At 38.6% G+C, this 24,244-nt stretch overlaps 1 pseudogene; it reads right to left on the bottom strand.

The window, feature by feature from the left end:
- On the bottom strand, positions 1-23,766 carry LOC123818070 (annotated as a pseudogene).
- Between the last annotated feature and the right edge of the window lie 478 nt (positions 23,767-24,244).

Here is a 24,244-nt window from a genome sequence, read left to right on the forward strand (position 1 = left end):
GATCAACCCATCACTTCCCAAAGTCCATGTAGGGTGAATCTCTCCTTTGGTTTCTCCATTGCAAGCCCCAGTTCTGATAATACAGGTTCACAACTGTATTGTTTATTGCCATCAGCAAAATAAGCCACAAAATCATCTGTGTGCTCATCCAAATCTATTTCTACATCATCTTGAATTTGTGCAACTTTCAGAACTTCAAGGGGCTGTGACTTTCCTTCCATCTCATAATCTACTCCGAATACAGGACTGGTAGAATAGACTTTGTGAAGTGGATTGATTTCCTTAACTAATACTTGTAGTTTTTCCACAGGGTCTATTTTAAAGTGAAGAACATATCCTCTACTGTGCTGAGAGAGCTTTCAGTGACAAGAGCAAACCAAGTTTGGAATCTCTCCACTGTGCTGAGAGCTTTCAGTGACAAGAGCTAAACTAAATTTTGAATCTCTAAACTTTATTGGAGGAATTTGCAGACATGGTATACTGACGTTGAAACTTGTTCATATTTGCACACCACATAATTCTCATGTTGGTAACATAAAAGGTTCATAAATTTCCCTGATTACTGAATAAATTCCATACTCCACTGACTTTATAATATACATGTTCTTCTGGTATTAACTTTAGTTGCTTATTTTGAATTAATGTACTTCTATATTTAAAATCACAATACATGTTAGAAGTTTCACATGCTCTGTGTACTGCAGTCACAGACATAAAGTCTAAAATTTTCAGGAACCAAATTTGTAAACATAAACTCAAAACAAGTGCTATTTCACCCTGTTAGTATATAAAGAGCTTCAGTTTGTCCTCGTAACTTAGAGTTATCAGGCCAGGTTGCAACATTCAATATAAAGTTGTAACCAATTGAAAGACTGACTCTGGGAAATGCCAAAGAGTGTCAGAGAATTCGTAAATTGGTTACTAGGCATCTACCTGTGTTTCCATCACTTCCTTTTGTTCTTCAATTGAATCTAAACAATAAGGACTTCTCCAGGCCTTGTTGTCATTTGTGGTGTGGACATGTCACAGTGGACACTCTGGTTCCCCCAAAGCAAGTGCTTCCAGCACCGATGTGGCCACTGAGGTCCGCGCTGTGCCCTCTCCACAGAGGGGGGACTGAGGTCACTTTTTTTTAAATAATGAATTTTCTATCCCTGGGTAATGCCTTTATCATTCAGAATAAATGCAAAGGCTTTTTGTCATGGAAGTGTATATAGATATGCAAGTGTGAATCACACGCTGTGGAGGGGCACTTGTTCATCAGCTAAAGATGGACGGCAAACTGCCCTTTAGGGTCCGCTTGAAATTGGTGTTCGAACACTAGGTCTGCTTATTCAGGTTTAGTATTTAGACCAGGCTTCATTTTGATATGAAAAAATCATAACATATTTTAAAAAGGAAAAAAATTAAAATACATTAAGTTTTCTTGATTGTAGCAAAGAAAAAAATGCTTTTGGTGTTAAAATATCTCATTTCCAAAGATAAGAAACTTTCATCAGTATTAGCCTACATTGTCATTTATATCATCAGTTATAGATTAATGCAATAAATTCTTAATAAAAAATTTTAAAATACTGTTTATTTCCATGTTTCATTCTATTATTAGTTAAATAGAGGAAATAACTTATGATCCTACTGGAAAAATTAATGTTTTTTCCTTATGTGTGGTTCCAGAGCACTTTATATATACATTAGAGAGCAGTTATATTTTATTATATTGAATTGCTTGTGTACCTGCTTCCCCTTCAGACTTCTTGTTCTTTAAGGACAGAGGCAACGTTTCATTCACATTTGGATCCCTGGAACCCTGGTTAGTGGCTGATAGTTAGGTCTTCTGTACACAGTTTTGGGTTATCTTATGTGCATTTGCTTTTTAAATCTCAGTAGCCTATTAATGTTTTCTTTTATAATTAAAACATTTTTGAAACATTCACTTTATAGAACAGTGTTCTAGGTATCAAACATGAATAAAACATTGCCTCTTCCCTCTTCTCTCAGTAACTGTTTCTTGACTGAGGGTCCAAGTGGCAGGCACAGTTGAGGAGGCAGAGAAACAGAAGACATGGGCTATTTTCAAGTAGATCATCATTATTATTATTTATTAGAGAAATAAAGCTTGTTACTAGCTGTGTGAGTTTTGTTAGTTACTTGACTTCTCAGGGCCTTGGTTTCTGTATTGTATTATGCTGGAAATAATAGCACCCATTTCAAAGGGTTTTGTGAGAATTTAATAACTTGATACACACAAAACACTACAGTGCCTGACGTGGTAGATAGCTGGTAAATGTTAGCTGTGTGCCTCTTATGAAAAATTAGCTAATAATATGACCCATTTTACAATAACCAGATGAGTTATGAGGCTGGTAAATCAGAAGTGAGCATTAAATGAATATTATAAAACCTACATGTCCATGTGACTATAACATAATCTACTTTTGTGCTAGAAAAAAATCCATACATATTTTATTTCTGGAGTAGTAATTTAGGAAAACAATAATAATATGATTTCATCTTCCAGTAATATGTTCTCTTCCTAAGAATCGTGAATGCCTTTAAAATGTTGGGATGTGGGACTCGAGGAAGAGGGGCGCCTGGCCTTGCGTTCCCATCTGGGCAAATACAACTGTCCAGAAAACGTCAAAGGTTGACCTTGGTCACCTGGACCGGTTCTACACACAGACAACAAGTCCTTGAAAGAAGGTGTAGGTAGGGGTAAAATGTAAAAGGGAGTTGCTGGGGGCACTGCGGAGAGGGTGTCCAGGGAGAGCCAGCCGGCTTGGGAGAGGCACAGAGACAGAGAAAGGGAAGAATGTCTCTGCTGTTTGCTTCTGCAATAATGAGAGAGGCGGACTGTCCCTCGCATGATGGCATCTCAGGAGGGCTAGTTTCCATGTTGGGCTATGAACGGACTTTCCCTACTTGGACTTGGATACTGAGAGGCCTCTGCCACTTACATTGGCAAAGGGGCAGTGGGGACCACTGGCTGCCCACTGCAGGGGAGATCCCTACTCTCACTGTCAATACACAAGAAAGAACCAGAGAGATCCACGGGAGTGTTGAAAACTGGCATGAATTGGCAGAGAAAGATCACAAACCACTTGAGGGGAACAGCAGCTCAGGTAGAAGGAAAAGCTAAATTGGAAAACTACAATAAACCTCTATCATGGAGTTGGAAGAGGAAGAAAACCTAGATAAAATATAATTAAAACTCTTTGAGGGATATAATTGGGGCCAGGGAAGGTTTCCTGGAACTGAAAGACAATGATTTCCCAATTTGAAAAACACTGATGGGGAAAGTGGAAACCAAATGAGTCTGGTAACTGCAGAGACTGAATTCTTGTCTTGAAAGGTGAAATGCAATCAAAAGTAAAACCCCAAAAGTGGTAATCATGGGTGAGAAAAACAGGAAAGGCTGATCCAGAAAGAGAACAAAAGAAACCATGGAGACATAGTGATCAAATAAATGATAGAAGAAAATGCTCCTGAACTATGCCCTTCCATAACTTGAGTTTTTCAGATACTCCAGTCTTTCAGACGGGAGGGGCCTGCTGAGCACATGAACCAGAAGTAATGAAAAAGTATGGATGGACGCAGCCTGGTGAAAATGCTGAACTCTAAGGATAGATAAATAAACCTAAAATGATACAAGCAGAATTGACAGACTGTTCCAAAGAAAAGAGAATCAGACTGAATAGAGAAAGTGCAGGGTGGGAAAGGGCGAGACTACCTGACAGATCGGTTGTGTGGCTGCCCGCCGTGCTCCTGCTGCAGTGGCTGCCCCTCTGCCCGTGACAGCTGGCTCCTGGACACTGACTGGTAACTAGGCCCCATTTTCTGCTGCCTGAACTCTCTGGCCCGATTGGCACAACCAGGAAGCATCAGTGGCAGCAGGAGAAAGAAAAGCAGCCTATGTGGAAGACAGATGCAGGATAAGCTACAGATCCGAAAGCACCAATTTACCGTTTTCTTTTATTATTAACTGAGTTGCTATCAAGGAATCAGCAAAAGTGTGATCAAAATTAGAAGCCTTGAAGAGCAGCCAAGATTAGACCATAATCTGACTCCATATTAGCTGACAGCCTGCACTTCTTTACTGATGATAAAGCAATAGAAAAACCCAGCTATGCCACAAAGTGGCCGTTCTGCCATGGTATATGTGATGATTGACATATGATAGAGTAATGAAACAAGAGATCTTATAAATACCTAAAAGTGGAACTTGAAGCCCATTAATTACTGGTAAGCTCTACTAAAAACTCCATAAAACAATATATGTTGAACTAACACTTGAGCCTTTCTATTTTCTAGGCTTCTACCTAAGTATGTAGGCTAGTTTCACTTTAGATGCATCTTGGACATTAGGACAATTAGGGGAACAGCCAGGAACGCTGTGCTCTCTGAAGGTCCAGCCGGGATCAGGGACTTGGGATATTGCTTCCCAAGTGTTTAGAATAAAATTTTAGATGCCATACTGAAATAAGGTAAAGAATTCAGTGTAAATGAAAGCCACACTTTATTGACACAGTAGTTATTACATATTGTATGCAGGTTTGGGGGCTTAGTGGTGGCTTCCATTCTTGAGTTCTACCAATCATTTCACAGCACAAAGGACTATGAAGAAAGCGGAGCTAGTATTTGTCACCACGTTCCAATGTTTGGAGTCACGTTGCAGATTGATTTTATAGTTATTACCTATTTCACATGAAATGCTGGTAAACCTGGTTTGACACTAATATATTTTCATACTATATAATAATTTAATCAGTATATCAATATGCAACTGTAGAAAAAAGCCTAAATGACTAATTACTTTGCTTCAGATTAAATATCTAAATCTTATGTGTAACAATAACAAAGAGGGAGGTGGGGGTGGCTGGGGTGGGAAGTAAATGCAGACAACTGTACTTGAACAACAATAAGATAATGTTTTTTAAAAGAAGACAGTTTTAGTTTTTTATGTGCCCTGATGTTTTGAATATTAAAAATTATCTAAAATTGGATGAAATGTAATAATTCAAGATAATAATGCTTGAGTCATATATGTCTAAATATACAAAAACTTTTTTATTTTTCACACCTCTTACACTTTGAGGAGAAAGTACAAAAGGGACACTGTTGGTTTTAGAGAAAAAATTTAAAAATGTGAATATCCCTATAGTCTTGCCTACACATTCATGGAATTCTAGTTATTATCAGTCTTAAAAATTTGCTATCACCCAAAAATATTGGAAGGAATTTTTTTTTAAATAAATGGTTTTAGAACTAAGAAACTAGTACAGATAATTCTGCTTTCAATGTGTTCATCCAGAACATCTATTGGCTCTTGAGCTGGTGGTAAATGGAAATGAAGTCAATATAAAGTGGAGGTTCTGTTAGTTTGTATGCAATTTTTCTGAGTCAAGGGGAGCTGAGATAGTGGGAGTTCAAGTACCGGTATAGGTTCAAAAGGAAAAGGTGAAGCTCTAATCTTGGCTGCTGCTCAGTCACCACTTCTTGAGGAAGGCCTTTCCTAATGGAAAGTTAGTTAACCTTTTTGTTTATTGTTTGTTTGTCTTTCCAAACAGAATGTAAGCTCTATGAAGGTAAGAGTTTTTTCTGTATGGTCTACTGCTGTATCACCAGAAACACTCAATAGTATCTGGCACATACCAGGGTTTCGATAAATATTCATTGATTATTTGTTGAATGAATGAATGAATGAATGAATGACTAATGGCTTCTGCTAAGTTTGGCAATGCCAGTTTGGCTTTGCTCTTCCTCAGCATTCTTCTTAGGTGACTTGGAAGCGTTGCCCCTTCTGTCTCGTCCCACAGTTGCAATAATTCATGATGAGGGCTACAAGTTCAGGAAACTGGCAACCTAAGGGAATATAGGATAACAAAAGCTTGTCTATCTAGCAAAATATTTTCTTCTTTCACTTCAAAGCTCATGTGAGTTTTCTGATACTTTAACAACAAAGCAGGGAGCCCCAGCTTCAGAGGTGTTGAATGTTGAGTATTTCCATTGTATTTTTCAATAGCTATTGCTAGGGAATGCATTTTAATTGGAAATGTTACACTCAGCATCACTCACTCTTTGCTCCCATGAGCCCTACATTACAGCCAAGTTGTACTAGTTGCTGGTCTGCATTCTCCTTCCAGTCCACACCATCTTCTTCCCTGTGCTGCCCCATCTCTGCCTTTGTCCCTGTGGCTATTCCTGTAACATGTGCACCAAGGTCATGCTATCACCAGGCTGCTCTCAGTCAGTGATTGAGTGCTAGGGGAAAACTAAGGAACACCCTTTTCTGCAAAATGAGGGACTCCTTTGACAGGTGTCTTTGGCTTAAAGACTCCTATGGGCCTGACCTAGGCTTCCTTAGAACTGCACTTGCTATTGAAGACTCTTCTTTTTCTTTTTCCTCACAGGACCAGACTGGCCTAAAGCTAAAGAGGACATATGACCCAGGTGCACTGAGGTAAAAATATACCTTGTGGAATCAGCTCTGTGGAAACACCTGTGTGGTCAGCTTTAAGGTGGCACTCTGGTTCTCTCATGGAAATCCAAGGCCTGTCCTTTCATTAGTTTCAGCCTGGTGACCCCAGCAGTGTTTGGAGTCAATGTTTAACAATCAGGTCTCTGAAAAACATTGAACAGCACTGATCTTCAGCATTTTCCCACTTCCGTGACATACATACCCCCACCAGGGCCGATTTGAAGCCACAAACATGACATCACTGGGTGTGGATTAGGAACAGATGCCCAGTAGCACACTGTTGTAGAGCATCTCCATGATGTAGACGCAGTAAATGCAAAATCACCAAGAGCATAGCTAATGGAAAAAATAGTAACATCATTAAAATTGTTGAATTTTAAGTATTGCTTTTTAAGCTGTAACTTACTGAATTATGAATTTATATACCTTAATTTTAATAATGGCTATGTCTAACAACTAGCTCACAAAATTCCTGAAAAGTTAACAGTTGGCTGGCTCTCAACAAGCTCCTACCCTCACCACATCACTGAGACTGACACTAACTCACACAAGGAGAGCAGAGTACATTTTCTCCTATCTTTTAGTTTTACATCCAAAAAAACTGAGGTTCATTCACTTATTCATTCAAACAAGCATTTATTTCCTGAAAATACCATGAGATGTGTCTTCTCAAATGTAAAGATGTCCAATATACTCATTTTACCAGAAAAAAAATTATAGAAACTAGATTCCTTCTTTCTTAAAATCTTCTCAGACTAATTTGGCCATGAAGGAGTCCTCCTCATTAGTGATTTTTCTGCAAAGCCTTGAATTGAAGGGTGACTTTATTCAAGGGTCCTGGGCTTCTTATAATATATGAACTCTTAGCCTGACACTTTATTAATGGATTGACATTCAGAAAAAAACACACATGCACAAAGCTATTTAATGATGCCATTGCTTATAACTATACAGAATTCCTTCACTTTGTCACAGAACCCACAGGACACTTTTTCCAGGGTGAATGCCCAACTGTCAGAGACTATTAAAAATGGATGACTGTTATAAGAACTGGATCGACTGTTTTCTTCATAGTGTACTTGTTTTAAAAAGATTCACTTTAATATTTCTATTCACTAAATAGCTGGGCATTGATAAAAGCAACAGTTGTCCTTTGTGCTTGAATAATGTCAGCAAATTTATTTTTTAAAAGTCCTGAATATTTTATTTGCATTGCTGGTAGATTTTATTTCTGATAGAAAGTAAACTAGTGTTGAGTCACTACACAAACATAATTTTAAAACACCAGAATGTAAGGCAGGAGTTTTCTTACATGTCTGAGATGTTAAAAGAAAATCTTGACAGCTTAAGCTGAAACGTTGATCTCTAGAAAGAATGCATTATTTAAAAAGTGGAGACAAGGAAGGAGAAAAGCTTGGAGAAATAAGCAGAAGCCCAAAACATTGCTATTTGCTTTTGTAAAGAAACGTATAAGGTGGTTACCAATGAATAACCTTAAACTTGGAATGAGGAACCATGTGGACATATTAATTATGAGAAAATGCCTTTTGGTTATTCAAAGAGTGCCATTTCCCTTAGTAAGGTAACTAATTCTTCTGTGAACTCAGTACCTGATATATATAAAATACATTTCTATTAAGTGATTTTGATTAAATAAACAAACATAACATTATGTACTTCATTAAATGTTTTTGACAATTTAAAATCAAAAGTCAGTATTAATATAAACGAACAGTGAAAAGTCACAGTGCCTTTAAACAAAACCTTAAAGACTGAGCATAATCTATGAAAATATCATCATATAATTCTATATATTATATAACACAAGACAAATTTCCTTTTTGACTGTTACTGGTTCTAAAGGCAGACTGATTTAGGCCAAGACAGCCTGTCTTAGACTAATCTTGTCACCACCCAAGACAATGACTTCAAAGAAAACATTTCCTTGGATATTTGCATCCTGAATTATTCACTTTTAAAAACCTAGACTCCTTGCTTTATAGTCAGAGCTCTTACATTGTTAGAAATTGGCTCAGAGGCGAAGGGAAAACAAGTTCTCCAAGGAAAGCCTTAGAGGAACCGGAGAAAACTAGCAACTGCTTGGAGAAGCGGTGGCCCTTGGTCTGATGACAGAGCTGGCTGGTGACTTCGGCCCTTATGGGTGTGATCAGCCAGAACCCAAATCCTCTGGTCGTGATGGATTCCTTCTTGACATTTTTACTCACAGCTGTTCTCGGCGTCTTGTTACTTCAAGCATGCAAAAGTGGAGAATGTCACTTGTACACAGCCATTACTTCGCTGATTAGAACAGAAGTCTCCCAGCATTCCAAAGTAGAATTTAAAGATAGATGTCGATGTGATTTCTCTCTGCTAGTCTAGGGAGGGTCTTTTCACCCTTCCTTGAACTCCTCCCCACACCCCTCTCATCCCGCCACACACAGACCACACCATCACTTCCAAGCATTGCTTTACCATGCAAAGAATATTTCGCTCTTGTACCTAAAGAATTCTGATGTCATTTTATGGTTAGTCACAGTCATTATTTAAATGTCCATATTTATTTATTTTGCCCTCTCGTGCTATACCTTACTATACTCATTGTCTATTTTTGCATTGCTATAGATGAGGCTTTTGTTGTAAACTGTAAATTCTTTCTAGGATTGAGAGGAATATCCTTGAAATGATGTCTAAAGTGATATCATTTGGGAATGATAGAAACACGAGGGAATGTGTAGTTGTTCAGATTGGTAACAGAGTTCAGTTTTGACACCTCATGAGGTCTTGATCAAGGTAATTCATCTCACTTGACTCTAGTTGTGATTCACCTGAAAAATATTGACACTGTTTTTCTCATGGAAGTGGCGTAATATATTTTAAAACTTCAACTAGAAAATGATATAAATTAGCCTTAACAGTTACTGAAATGTTTTGTTGAAACTGAAATTTGCCAAAATTATTATCGTAGAAGGATCAAAAAGAAAGAGACATAAATGTGACTTTTCTGAAATTAGCAGAATGGCATAAAATACATTACTGGGCTGACTCCTCACTCTGTAGATTCTTATAGAATGGGGTCATGGAAAGAGAAAATTAGTAGGCCCAAATCCTGATTTAACCTGTTCAATTCTAAAGTAAACTTTCTAGGCATATCTGTTAAAATCAGTTTACCTCCCAGCATATCAGTGACATCTGGCATTTCCAGAAGCTGACCACATCAGATTTTAAAAGGATGGAAAACAATGTCCATGAGATAATTTCTGGAAAGGTCTTAACCTTTTTGGAATAATGCTGCTATAAAAACAATAAATATAATTTTTAGTACAAGGATAATCTCATTAAGTAAAGGTTTAGGTTTACAGCAAAATTGAGGAAAGGTACAGTGTACCCACAGGTCTCCTTCCCTCACGTGTGTAACTTCCCTAGTAGTGACTTCCTGCACCTGAGCTGCAATTGGGGAACCTGTATCAACACAGCATCAGGACCCAAAGTTCATAGTTTACATTAGAGTTCACTCTTCGTGTTAGACATTCTATGGGCTTTGACAAATGCCATGTGTCCACTATTGCAGTATTGTACAGAATAGTTTCACTGCTCTAAAAATCCTCTGTGCTCCCTCTATTTATCCCTTTCTCCCTGATAACCAAGGCAACCTCTGGTCCTTTCACTGTCTCCATAGTCTTGCCCTTTCCAGAATGTCACAGAGTTGGAACTGTGTAGCCATCTCAGATTGGCTCCTTTCACTTGGCCATATGCATTTAAGGTTCATCCATGGTCTTTTCATAGCTTCATAGCTCATTTCTTTTTAGTGTTGAGTGTTGTCTGGATGTACCACATTCTACCTCTTCACCTGTTGAAGGACATCTTGGTTGCTTCCAGGTTTGGGCAATTGTGAATGAAGCTGCTATAAACTTCTACATGCAGGTTTTTAGTTTGTGTGGATATAAGTTTTCAGTTCATTTGGGTAAATGCCAAGGAGTGCAATTGCTGGATCATATGGCAAGCATGTTCAGTTTGTAAGAAACTGCCAAATTGTCTTCTGACGTGGCTGTGCCATGTTGCATTGTTACCAGCAATGAAGGAAGGCTTCTGTTAATCCACATCCTCACCAGCCTTTGGTGCTCTCAGTGTTCCAGATTTTTGGACATTCTAATAGGTGAACAGTGGTATCTAACTGTTTTTGTTTTGAATTTCCATAACGACATATGACGTGGAGCACCATTTCATGTTTATTTGCCACCTATGTATCTTCTTTGATGAACTGTCTGCTAAGATATTTCATTCATTTTTTAATTGCTTGTTTACTTTCTTGTTGAGTTTCAAAAATTCCTTGTATATTCTGGATAATAGTTCTTTATCCAATGTCTCTTGGAAATCTTTTCCTCCCGTCTCTGCCCGTCTTCTCAGTCTCTTGACATTGTCTTTCACAGAGCAGAAGTGTTTTTTTAAGTATTTATTTATTTTAGATTTTATTTATTTATTTTTAGAGAGGGAAGGGAGGGAGAAAGAGAAAGAGAGAGAGAAACATCAATGTGCAGTTTCTGGGGGCCATGGCCTGCAACCTAGGCATGTGCCCTGACTGGGAATTGAACCTACGATGCCTGGTTTGCAACCCACACTCAATCCCCTGAGCTACACCAGCCAGGGCAGAGCAGAAGTTTTTAATGGACTCCAGCTTATTAATTTATTTTTACAGATTATACTTGATGATATACTAACAGTCATCATTATATCCAAAGTCATCTAGTTTGCTCCTGTGTTATCTTCTAGGAGTTTTATAGTTTTGCATTTTACACTGAGGTCTATTATCCATTTGAGGTAATTTTTGTGAAGGGTGTAAGGTTTTTGTCTAGATTCTTTTTTTTTTTTTTGCATGTGGATGTCCAGTTGTTCCATGGCTGTTTGTTAAAAAATACTGTCTTAGCTCCATTATATTGCCTTTGCTCTTTTGTCAAAGATCAGTAAACTGTATTTACGTGGGTCATTTCTGGGCTCCTGATTCTGTTCTGCTAATCTATTGGTCTACTCTTGCACCAACTATCTCCATTTCCTCTGAGTGACTGAGTGTCTGATTAACTTGGGGGAAATTCTCTGTCATTATTGGTTAAGTACCATTTCTCTTCCTGTCTCTTTCTTTTCTTCTTCTTCTATTCCCATTGTATGTCATACCTTTTGTAGTCACCCCATAGGTCTTCGAAATTCTGTTCTGTTTTCTTCTGTCTTCTTTCTCTTTGCTTTTCAGTTTGAGAAGCTTCCATTGTCCTATCCTCAAGCTCAGAGGTGCTTTCTTCAGCTGTGGCCAGTCAGAGCCGATCGAATGCAATCTTCTGTTAGTGTTTTTTTATCTCTAGCATTTCTTTTTTATTCCTCCTTAAAATTTCCATGTCTGCTTACATTATCCACCTGTTCTTGCATGCTGTCTACTTTTCCATTAAATCCCTTAGCATATTAATTAATCATAGCCTTGCAAAATTCCTGGTCTGATACTTTCAACATTTGTGCTACATCTGACTTTGGTCTGACGTTTACTCAGTCTCTTCAAACTTTGTTTTTGCCTTTTACTATGTGTGATAGCTTTTTGTTGAACAATGAACATAATATGTCAGGTAAACAGGAGCCGTACTACAGTGGTAAAGTGTGAGGCCAGGGCAGTCTTCTATATACAGTCCTATGATGGCTCTCAGTCTCTTCCTGAGTCTGTGCCCCTGGGCTCTGAACCTCACAAGAGTTCCTCAGTTCCCTCCCTGCTCCTGTTAGGTGGGACAGGCTAAACGTGGCTGGAGTGGGTGCCTGGAGATGAGCCCAGGTGAGTTAGGCTCTGGTTAGGTAGTTTCACCTGAGGTTGGGCCTCGTTAAGAATAGCATGTTCTGGTACATTTCAAAATGGCTCCTTTTCCCCTGACAGAGGCACCAGGGGGGTTGTCTCCACTATTCTCTGTGAGAACCTGCTCTGAGGTCGTGGCAGCAAAACTGGCAGAAGTATGGGTGCCCCTGATGACGGAGTCCCCTGGGGTTCCTCTGCTCTCCAAGACTTGTTCATCCTGAGCCTCCAGCAACAGGTTCACTGCAGTTCGTTCTCTCCTACTGGCTCTGGTCCGTGCGGAGGCCTCTGCTCGGGTGGGTTGTGACTCTTTATCCACCTGTCTGTCTCTTCACATGTGGGAGGAGTGGTTTACCCTGTGACCTCACTTCACTGATGGAGCTAAGAAAAGTTGTTGGTTTTCAGTTTGTTCAGCTTTATACTGGTTGTAAAATGGTGGGGTGGCTTCTAAGATCTTTATATGAAGGAATGGAAAATGGAAGTCCAAGATATCATTTTTATATCAAGGAAATTAATACATCCTAAAATGAGTATGAAATTGCAATGCAGAATAAATGCTAATTTTTTCTTCTTGAATATGCAAAAGACCCTTAGTCCTTGGGTCAGTGCTATATTTAGGAGGGACTATTGTGTGTTACTGGCAATTTTCAATGATTAACATTTCAGCTGTTCCTCCTTTTAATAACAGAAGAAACGTGCACTTTGAAATTTTCATTTTTATCATTTCATGTAATGGTATATATATATATATATATATATACATACATATATATGTATATAGTGTGGTGTGGAACATTGTACGTTAAAAAATTGTTCTTACCTTTTGGGAACTTGTAGTCTAAATTAAATTCTCTTCCTCTTGTATAGCAACCATTCTTTCTGGTGTATGACAGAAAAGCCCAGAGGAAAAAATATCAATGCCTTTTCCTCTCAGTACCTCTAGTCTTAGATTCCATTAAAAGCCCTCAAGTGTTAAAATGCAACAATGCAGCTTTTCTAAGGATATAGGGTCACAATATTTATTAAAATAGTCATTAAAATAAATGTAAGCTGATTTGAGACAGACTATTGTTTATTCTGTTAAAAGAGTGTAAAAATCATTCAAACTGCCCAACTCTACACTTTTTTCCTTTGGTTTTTTTCATCCAAACATGTATGAAATAGTGGCTGAATCCTTTCCTGTCAGGACACTGCTAGGTAATAAATCACTTTCTATTTCAAGCAGTAAGTTGCTTCATTTATCTCTGATCAGGGTGTCCAAACAGTTGCGTAAATTGGTAAGACAAACCCAAGAGAAATAGGGGTTGAGTATCTCTGTAAACCTTTTATTTCTTTGCAATTATTTTCAGATATCTTGTTCAATGGTCTCATTTCTCTTTAGTATTTGCTATCATTTGTGCTCCTCTATCAGAGAATGTTTTGCCCAGATTCAGAATCATACATAATCAATCTCAAGTTTTTTAAGGTATTATCATGACTTAAATGAAAATGGTATATGGTCATTTATCACTTTTGAAAGCTAATGAGTTTTTCATAGTCCTTCAGCTTACCCATGAGATGGGGCTAGGCTTTCCATGGCTGATCCACAGCTCAGAGCTTACAGAGGAGTGTAATGTATTATCATGTCCACACAGTTATAATGCCCCACAGCTTTACTACTTGTGTTTTCTGTGAGGCAGCCAATATTAAATAAAGTCCAAGCTCATGATAACTTGGCAGTTTCTGTTGTAGAGCTTTGAATTCTCTTAGCTCAGAGCTTCAGTCAGAAACCACAGGGGTTAGGCAGGAAGTAGAATTCTGCCTCAGTGCAAACTCAGGAAGGAGCCAAAATCCTTTCAGATCCGGAATGAAGAATCTATGCTGTCATAGATTTGTATCCAATCAGAGGAGAAACTCAGCATAGACTAACAACCTGATTTGCAAAAGCATCCCATAAGCATCTGATGAGTGCTCCCTAATCTGGCAAACATTCCTATGTGTGGACACCCAGGTCAAGCAAGACTCAGGGAGATAACAGTTTGCCTTGAGCCTAATTGAAGTGAGCTAATGCTCACTTCAATTCTGGCTTAGCATCTGTGCCTGAACTGAAATGGGCTGTGAAGATATGACTGGATCTAAAGAGTTTCTTAGATGTCTGGCCTTGGGGTAGTTGCAAATTTTTAATAAAAGGCAATTAATTTGAACGGTTCTAACACTTTTTAGAACAAAGGTTGGAGCTGGGATTTTGCAGCAATTGCCTTGTCATGTGCTGTTGGGAATATAAGTTAATATTTGTCTCTAAACCTACTAATCTGTTTTCATTGTGAGGAAATAACCCTATAGTCCTCAATGGAGATTCTCTAAAAGGGACCAGAGATACTCATTTCATGGACTTGATAAAGAATTTAACTCAACTGTCAAGATTACAGGGTCAAAAATGGGAAGGGAAACTTAAAGAAAAATTCCAATTACGTACCTAAAACTGATTCTGTATTTGCATGAAATTTATAACTGAGGATGTCTCATAGGAGTTTTAGATGATTTGTGTGTGTGTGTGTGTGTGTGTGTGTGTGTGTGTGTGTACTCAAATCCATTGTCATAAGATCGGTAAACATATGTTGGGGATGATAAAATGGTAAAAAAAAAAGTTAGAAAACAATTTACCTAATCTTATAATATGTTTTAAACCCAAACTCCTTCATCTTATTTGTTATTTTATGACTATTTTACTTTATTTTTATTTACTAACTTAGTACTTGCTCATTGTGAATTTTTTTAGTCCAGAAAAATATAAAAGAAAGTCACCTTCAGAGACAGCCATAAGAACATTTTGTTCTTAAGCACACAGCACAAAGAATCATATTGTATGTACTCTTTTTCAGCTGTGCATTTTTATCATTAAATATTCTTCTATACATATTTGTAATAGTTTTTACTAGTCCATTCTATTTATTCATATAGTTTACGTAATTACTTATCTTCAGATATTTACTTTCTAAATTTCCAGTGCATATGAAGGGGCAGCCCTATAATACAGACCCCATTAGCCTTAATCATAAACTTAAAAAAAGTGTTTAAATGTGGAAGTTCTGTCTCAAAGGACACACACACACACACACACACACACACACACACACACACAAATAGTCCAAAGCATGTGCTGCCTGCTGCCCTATTTTTCTCTGGAAGTTTTAGTATCAATATATCTATACTATGTTTTAACCTTTTAGAAAGGGCTGGGGAACAAGTGGATAGTAAATTCCCATTCCACAGCGAGTAAGTGACTAGGTTTCCTACTTGAAAATTTCAGAGGTTGCTACAAGATTGGGTAGAGTTTAGATTCCTGTCTGGTGACACATGTCGACCTGTGGGCCATGCATTTAACAGAAAGCACCAGCTTCTCTCCTCTTCTCTCGCTGCCCCTCTCTCTTGCAGAGTGAGCCAAGTTTCCTTTATTAGAAGGACAAACACCTAAGGCAAAATCACCTGCAAAGCCTTTTGCTGGTGCCTCCCACCATAAGAAATTGATGGGGAGGGGCTACTTAGCAGCAAAGGGGGTAATGATAGGGCCATTTCGCAGAGGTCTGGGGAGGAAAGACCAGAGTGGAGGCATGTTTGTTCAGAGCGCACACTGAGAAGCAGCCCTCCCATCCAGACAAATGGTCGGAACTTGACGAGGGGACCTAGAAGAAGGCTACTTTCCTTCCCTTGAGTTTCTCCGATCATTAAACATTCGGTGAAAACTACTGGGAAAAGCCAACAAGGCCAGATTTCCAAGGAGCCCTTCACACTTAAAAGCCTCTGCTAGCCCACTTTTGTCAAGACCACACGCTTTCGAGGGCTGACTGTGTCCGGGAAAGGAGTGGCTGGAGGGAAGTGAGGGAGCGCAGGGTGTGGGTTGTAGATGACAGGCTTGTGAAGTGTGAAAATTGGGGGTTTAAATTGCAAAAACAAGCAAGAGAGCAAACAAAACTATTTTTAATGAGGTCTTCCCTGGATTATTATAATTTTCTAAGTGAATATTTTTAATAATTATTAATGTGATTCCATAAATCACACTATCAGTTAATGACTAAAGTCAAATGTGAAAGATGATTTATGTTTTTAAAAGTTAATTTTCTTACATTTAGTCATTACCAAGGGGAAGGCATTTCCTTTACCAAATCCATGTTGTCTCATTTGTCATGAATGTTGACTCTGGACTTAAAGATACAAGAAAATACACAGTTTCAAAAACAACATCATGACTCACAGAGACAAGGTAATTGACATTAAGGTAAAGTGTGATGTTGAAAGACAAACTTCACCCAAATAAATGTGAAGATCTGACTGGCTTTATTTAGTGATTCATGGATCAGGCAGCATCCACCTAGCAGCTAGAAGGGTGCTCTGAGGGATGGTATGAAATGGAAGGTTTGTGTAGGAAGCAGGGTGGGCCAAGGGAGCTGTTGGTGAAAGAAAAAAAAAAAAAGAGATTGATTTTGGTTCAGGGGCCAGGACATCTTTTCTTTGGGGGCAGCAAGGGGAAGGGTTTGTATCATGCAGGTTGCCTCTTCTTTCTATGGCAGATGGAGAGGGCCTGTGGGACAGGTTACCTTCCTGGTGCTTGACCCGTAAATTCCAGACTGGTTAATTAAGATTATGTGTCTGGGAGAGTTTGAACTGCAAGTAGATCAGGAGTTCAATCTAGGTTTGTTATCATGGGATTTTAGTAGGAGTGACACCGTTTTAGGTCTGTGTTTTTTTTTTCTTTAACAGTTCATATCACTTATTTGCAAACTATACATTATACTATAGATATGCCCCAGAAATATTATGTATCCTTTGCCTTAACCTAACAAATGTTGACCAAGAATAAGATTTTGTGCCAGGCATTGTGCTAGGTACCAAGAATAGAAAAATAAATAGACTTCAGTTAAAATATGGCATGACAAGCTATTTCTGCTCCCTGTGCTCTATTTTCTTTGAACTTTGGCAACAGCCCTGCCCAAAGCCTCCATCTACGGAGGAATGTTGGTAAGAGCTGTGAAAATTGGCGTGGTCAAATGAGATAGCCACAGGAGGATGCTTTTTATCTTGGTCATCCCAGGCAATAGCTTTCCAAAAAGTAGTTTGAACCAACCTCTTGTCTAGAAAAGTACAATTAGTTTGACTGTGTGGGAGCTGCCCAAGTCTCCTGGATTCCATACACACCACTGAAGGGCAGGTGAGGGGGCCACAATCAGAGATGCTGTCTTTGCAAAGAGCAGATGACCTTCCAGCTCTGAAGATGATAGTTAGGTCACCTAATCACACGAAAATCTGAACACATGGAGCTCTACTACCCAAGCAGGCTTCTCCGTCCTCCACAGGGGAGGCAGAGTCACGGCAGAGGGAGATAATGAAAGACATATGTTGGGAACTTCCCTACCTGATATCAGAAGCTGTAACCCCCCCCCCCCCCAAGGCTAAGGCTGAGGGAGTGGTCTTGGACTGTAAGCCAGCAAGGAGACAAAAGCTTATCTCCCTGGCAGGAGCACTGCTTCTGCCGCTTCATTCATAACTGAACCCCAATGCTTGGTCGGTTAGCCAATGACAAGTAAGATTCCCCAAGGGGGGAACGATCTAAGACAGGCACGATCACGTGGGAGGCCCCCAAAAGAAGGACTTTGGGGGCTACAGCAAAAGGGGGTGATGGACCCTCGCTCCTCGGCTGTGATATAGCCTGAGTCCTCATTGTCTGGGAGAAAATCTCCTTATCCCTTGGCTGCCTTACTTCCCTTGCTCCACCTAAGCCTGAAACAACTACAGGGTGGTGCAGCTCTGTGCTGGAAAGGGTGGGTTCCTGGGTGATCAGGCCTAAGAAAGAATATGTAAAATCCTGTGAAACCTGCTTTGTTTAGAATGCTCTCAGTTGAATGATAAGGGTCCAAGGAAGAAGTAAGTTTGTTCTTTAAAGTTTTACAGCTCTTTGATCCTGACTCAAAATAGGCCCTCAGACTTCCTTACTATCTATTGTTTGATCCTTACTTCCTGACAATGTTTAATAAGCTTTTACCTGAATTCTTATTCAAATGAAACCAATAAAAAGCCTCTCCGGAGGGGGAATGGGGTGCTCTCCCCACCAGGGAGAGTGGGCAAGGGGCGCTTTCTTCATCAGAGAGAGTGGCCATTCTGTTCCTACTTCCCCACAGGACTTGGTTGTCCCTGTGTATGTTTTTTTTAGCATGTTTCAACGAATATCCACAGCTGAGATGGATACTGCTGGCCGGTATCCTCCACAGACATGTTCAAATACTCAATAAATTAGGGAGATACTAAGAAGACATTTCCAATACCTAAAAAATCAACTTAAGAAAGAAATATGGTTACTCAATATGAACACAGGAAAAAACAGTTGACTATTATTAAAGTCACTTTAGGATAAAATATAGGCTAAATAAAAATTGGACTTAAAGTTTTTAAGTAAAATATAAATATTGTAAACCACCACAGCATAAAAGTAGCAAGCAATGTGATAACAAAAACAGATGGGTGGAATAAGAGAGAAAAGGTGAAATACAATGAACTTAAATATATTGATGACATACTTTTCACAGTGGGGAATATTAAAAATATGTTGTCTCCAGGTGATAGCTCAGGAAAAGTATATTATAATGTGTTAATTAAAGAAAAACTGAGAAGAACTAGAAGGAATATAAGCAAAAAATAAGATGGTGCAGTGTGGGGAGTGCCCCCTCTCAGTGGGAGGGGATAGTATATTCCTCATTTTTGTAGTGGAAAGTTAATAAGTGCTGCAAAAAGATCATAAATCAAGGAATAAGACCATAAGTGAATTATGTCAAAAATAAAATATACAATTCACTGAAAGAAAAAGAAAATGAACAAATTTTTAGAAGGAAAACATGAATAAAAGTAAACAAAACCTATTCATTAGAGCAAAATATTAAAATTTAAATCAATATTTGAAATAGGTATAAAGCAAAATGGCAAAAAAAGGATTGAAAATAGATGTCATATACAAATGTAAATACTATAAAATGTTTCTTAAATAAAAGGTTTTAGGAATAAATAAAAAGTAAAATCCAACCATATTTGATATACAAAATGCATATTGACAAAAAGAAGTCCAAAATGTTATAAGTGATGAGATGAGCAAAATATAACAGGGAAATATTACAGAAAATCAGGAATTTGATGTTAATATCAAACTATGCTTAATTCAGAGTAGAAAGCACTAAATAAAAGAAGAAAGCCAATTTATATCAAACCATGATTTGGTAAACTATCCAAGCAAATACACCATACAGCAAATAAATCAAAATGATCTGAAACATAAGCTACAGAAGGGAGAAATACAATAGACGTGGGAGACTTGAATTTTTCCAGTCAGTCCAAGACAGGCTGGAAGGTAAGGATAGAAGGGACCCAATGAACATAATGACTAAGGAGAGACACAGCTGAAAGGGGGGCAGGATTGAGGGTGGGAGGTGGGGGGGGGCCAGTGGGAAGTGGTGGCAGGTAAATGGAGACAACTGTACTTGAACAACAATAAAAAAAATAAAAAAACCCACAGGATACATTGAACTCTATAAAGGCACAGAACAGACATTAAATTCTGCCATGTTGTATTTTATGAAACTATTCACAATTATGCTACAAAATATCTTAGAAAATACAAGTGGCACATATACATATGCTATGAACTGAATGTCTATGCCTCCCCCTTCATATATTGAAGCTTTAATCCTCAAAATGATGGTATTTGGAGGTGGGGCCTTTAGGAAGGTAATTAGATCATGTAAGTAGAGTGCTTGTAAATATAATTAGTGCCCTTGTAAAAAGAGACACGAGAGATGGTCTTTCTGTCTCATCTACATAAAGACACAGCAAGAGAGTGGCTATCTGCAAACCAGGCAGAGGGCTCTCACCAGGAACCTAATCAGTTTTCACCTTGATTTTGAACTCCCTAGCCTCTAGAACTGTGTTTGTTGTTTAAGCCACCCCACTCTATGGCACTTCTGCTACAGCAGCCCAAACTGACTAAGACGTATTTTTAAATGCTCACATTATCCATAAGTTTTAACAACACAAATTTAGACAAGATGCCATTCAGCAGATTGGAAAAGACCATTGTGTTTAGTAGTACACAGTATCATCAAAGACATGGAAAAAGAATATGATACACTGTCAATGGAAGTAAAATTCAGTAATCCACCTTTAAGAATTCTATCGTAGAAATTTAATACGTGCTCATAGAAATAAGTAGGATGTTAGTGAGGCATGTTTATGACAAAAACAACTAGAAGCCATCCAAATGCCCCTTTGCAAGAGACCATATCCATAAAAAGAAACGCCATGCTGTTTTTCGGAACGACGAGGTTGAGCAGAGGCTCATGTGAAACACTTCGTAAAAATACTGTTAAAGGAAAATAAAGAATGTTCAGCATAGGTTCTGTTACATCTGTTGTAAGAAACATTCCTCTACCCTCAAATATGAGACAGATGAGCAAGAAAAAATAACCAAATATAATTACATACATATATATCAGAACCCCACACATATCAGAGAATCAAGGACACCACAAATGTGAGAGGTTCAGGGACAGACAGGGAAAATGAGGTCTGTGACATTCTGAGCTATGGGGAAGGTGAGGCAGCAAGGGGCTTCAGGAGGTAAGTTTGGGTGAGCACGTGATCAATAATTATTAGTTTGCTTTGCTGTATAGAGAGGTAAGAAGTTATTGCCCCCCTCTCCCTTAACTCTTATCATGGGCCAGAACACTAACTTAAATTCTTCTTAATAGTTAAGGGAGAGGGGGCAGAAGTTTCCCTTTAGCCCAAGGGGTCGTGGTTGCTTTTAGCTCAAAATAGTCTGCACAACTGAGTCATATCTTGGGTGGCTCATTCTGTACCCTACATCATCATGTTACAAACACTCGATGCTCACTTAAAACTTCTTGAAGGACATGTACACAAATCCCAGTGGTGGTTGCTTCTGGTGAAAAGATAGTCATTATGGAGAGAGAAGGAAAGTTATTTTTTATTAAATATACCCTTATACTGATTTTTGATGTCTAAATATTAGTTCTGCAATTTTTCAAAAAGACTAGAAAACAATGAATAAGACAGGCACCCTATGTGCCCCCGAGGAGCCAATAGGCTAGTGGAGGAGACATGCACATCAAAACACAATGCAAAGAGAGAGACGGTGAAACGGATCCCTGCAGACGGGGCCTGGAGGAGGCGCCTCACTGCAGCAGCGGTTTTCTTACGAAATAGGAGAAAGTGCTGCCTGATGGTACCTCCCCCTCTTCTTTTCTTCCTACACTGTTAGCACCTAACTCTTTTGGAAAATAGGCCTCATTTGCCAATTTGAAACATGAAATTCTGTTCTACCCATGAACAAAGGGAGCAAAAACCCAAAAGGAATTGTTTCTAAATAGAAGGCGCCGTTCTCGCTGTGGGGGAGAAGCGTTCTTTCATGCGGTGTTCTCTGATTATTTTCCCCATTGTCTTCTTTTCTTTCTAGGCATCTTTCCGGCAGCATTGAGAATTATGTTCACAGTTTGCTGCTATCAATAAGTAAAGTAAAATATGTCCCACAAATGGTCACACCTGTGTTTGTATTTTAAGTGAATTCTATCTGGAGTGACGGCCTTAGCCCGATGGCTCCGTTTGCTCTGTGGCGCCCACTCTGCTCTGCCCGCATGTGATGCAATGGTGACAGTGCCGCTGCAGTTGTGCTGAAGGCCCTTTGCACAGTGTGACATGCTCCCTGCTTTGTGCACGTCCAGGGACTTTGATGCTGCGGTTCATTGTTAGAAACAAGGGGCCGCTTCATCTTGGCCTGGACAAAAGGGGCGAATTCCTGAAAAGCCTGAGGAGTTAAGTTTCTCACAATAAACAGTCTGGGAAGCATCGGCAGCAATACAATCCTTTAGAAACATTGATCTGTGGGTCTGTTCATTGTCTGCTAGAGTTCAGAATCCCATGCTTCTAAAAGAAAAAAAAGAATGGAATGCTTAAATGTGCGAAACATAGTAGTTTATTATATGGGTGAAGAAGGCACTGTGTTGGTTAGGCCCTCATTTGACAGTTTTCCCTTGCAAGTTTCAGGATCTCATGTTGAATTTTGATTCCTTTAATTCTAAAATGTACTTCAACTCCAAAGTCACTGCATTTCTGCACTGTCATAAAAAGATGCTTGATTGGTTTTTATGTGTCTGCATGTTTCGTTGTTCTATTTTTCTTCTTGCTGTCTAAAAAACCACTGAAAGTGAATTTATTTCCTATATTTAGAGTTCATCTCAGTTGTTACTAAGGAAAATAATTCCATTAATTAATATAGTCAAAATTAATAGGAAAAAATATCCAGCTGAATATTCTGTGTGTTCTCCCATGACCCCTTTAAGCTTTCTAGTTGGTAAAAGCAGAAAATACCTATACTGAGGAAATTTGTATACTGTTCCGCCTTATTTAACAGCCAGTCTGCAACAAAAGACAAAGCAAAAAGGGAAATGAAGTCAATAGGAATTTACAAGTCTTCTGAATGAAGATCAGAATTATATCAACATTACATTCTACATTTCCAAAAAGATTTTTCACTCAAAATGAAGATTATAAAAATGACAAACACAACTTAGAATCATTCCTTATTTGTCATTGTCTTATACATTACTATTTCTAATATTAGAACCTTCCATTTCAGTATGAAGCTGCAGGTCTTTTTGTATTTCATAACAGATAGAGTTTAGATGATGTTAGAAACTAAGTTATCATAACATTATTTGATCATCATTTTAAGTATCTACTAAGAGCACATGATACAACAGCACAAAGAATGCAACCTAACCTGTGTTAAATGAAAATAAACTTCCATTTCATTGACATTGAAAATTTAGTTTAATACAGTAATAGAACAGGTTCTTAGATTTTAACCCCTCTCTTTACAAAAATGATTTTACACAGCAGTTGAGAGGGTTTGACAATGCTGATTTCCCTCCACCCATGCTGTGTGCTTTGCAAAGGCTCTGCGATCAATTTGTGATTCAGACTGGCTTCCCCCTGCCAAGCTACACGCTGCTTCCTTCTATGATGGACTATCGTCTTCGTAAAATGAAAAATCATTTTAAATTGACTTCAGCAAGACACTTTAAGACAAACTGGCCCCTAATGATAACATCATGCTCTTCAAAGTCAAATAAAATGAATTCAGATCATTTTCTGTTTGCAATTATTGGCACCACTGCTCCTGCTTTTCTGTTGCCACAGGTGGAAGAGTTAAACACACTTCCCCCTAAATGCATCAAAGGTAATTTGATGAATGACATCAAGGTTTTTGCCAAGTTTCTTTCATTTCTGTTTCCACCCAACCATTAATCTATGGTCTCTGACAAATATTTAGCTCAAGATCAGTTTCCTATCTTCTTAAGAACTCTGTTCAATTTTGTATTTCCAATACTTACCCCAGTGGCTGGCCAGTAGTAGATCTTATCATTGTACTTACCGGCATACGTGCCAGATGTTGTTCCAAGCTTTATATATACTCATTTAATATAATGAGGAATAATAATAGTTCTTACTCAGTTAATACTCAGACCAAGGAGCATTAATGGTAAGAACTATTATTCTCCCCACTTTACAGATAACAAAACAGAGAGGTGAAATTACTTGTCCCAGTCATATAACTAGAAAGTGGAGGAGCCAGCCTTAAAACTGAGGTAGCCTGTCTCCCAGTCCCGTGTTCTCAACCAGTGAGGTCGGCATACTCCCACAAATGGATGTCAGCAAACTGACTGATTCTGCCGCACACGTTCACAGATTTCAGGACCAAACTGCTGAAAGGGTGATGAGGAAAGCTGCTGGGGTGCTGAGATCTGATAACTCAACAGATGTGGCAGCTGGATTATATTCTCACAAACCTAATTTATTTTGTGCTACTCCAAATTAAATAAATACTAAGGCAACATTTCTTTTGTATGTGTTGAAAA

This window comes from Phyllostomus hastatus, unplaced genomic scaffold (genome assembly GCF_019186645.2).
Source record: "Phyllostomus hastatus isolate PE091 unplaced genomic scaffold, TTU_PhHast_1.1 phas_contig_254, whole genome shotgun sequence".
NCBI lineage: Eukaryota > Metazoa > Chordata > Mammalia > Chiroptera > Phyllostomidae > Phyllostomus > Phyllostomus hastatus.